Here is an 802-nt window from a genome sequence, read left to right on the forward strand (position 1 = left end):
GCTACATTATCTCTGTATTCACCGGGCTACATTATCTCTGGATTCACCGGGCTACATTATCTCTGTATTCACCGGGCTATATTATCTCTGGAGTAACATTCAGTCTGTATTCACCGGGCTACATTATCTCTGGAGTAACGTTCAGTCTGGATTCAACGGGCTACATTATCTCTGGATTCACCGGGCTACATTATCTCTGGAGTAACGTTCAGTCTGGATTCACCGGGCTACATTATCGCTGGATTCACCAGGCTACATTATCTCTGGAGTAACGTTCAGTCTGTATTCACCGGGCTACATTATCTCTGTATTCCCCGGGCTACATTATCTCCGGAGAAACATTCAGTCTGGATTCACCGGGCTACATTATCTCTGGATTCACCAGGCTACATTATCTCTGGAGTAACGTTCAGTCTGTATTCACAGGGCTACATTATCTCTGTATTCACCAGGCTACATTATCTCTGGAGGAACATTCAGTCTGGATTCACCGGGCTACATTATCTCTGGAGGAACATTCAGTCTGGATTCACCGGGCTACATTATCTCCGGAGTAACGTTCCGTCTGGATTAACCGGGCTACATTATCTCTGTATTCACCGGGCTACATTATCTCTGGAGTAACATTCAATCTGTATTCACCGGGCTACATTATCTCCAGAGTAACGTTCAGTCTGTATTCACCGGGCTCCATTATCGCTGGATTCACCAGGCTACATTATCTCTGGATTCACCAGGCTACATTATCTCCAGAGTAACGTTCAGTCTGTATTCACCGGGCTACATTATCTCTGTATTCACC

The sequence above is a fragment of the Salvelinus sp. IW2-2015 genome, unplaced genomic scaffold, assembly GCF_002910315.2.
Source record: "Salvelinus sp. IW2-2015 unplaced genomic scaffold, ASM291031v2 Un_scaffold1173, whole genome shotgun sequence".
Classification (NCBI taxonomy): domain Eukaryota; kingdom Metazoa; phylum Chordata; class Actinopteri; order Salmoniformes; family Salmonidae; genus Salvelinus; species Salvelinus sp. IW2-2015.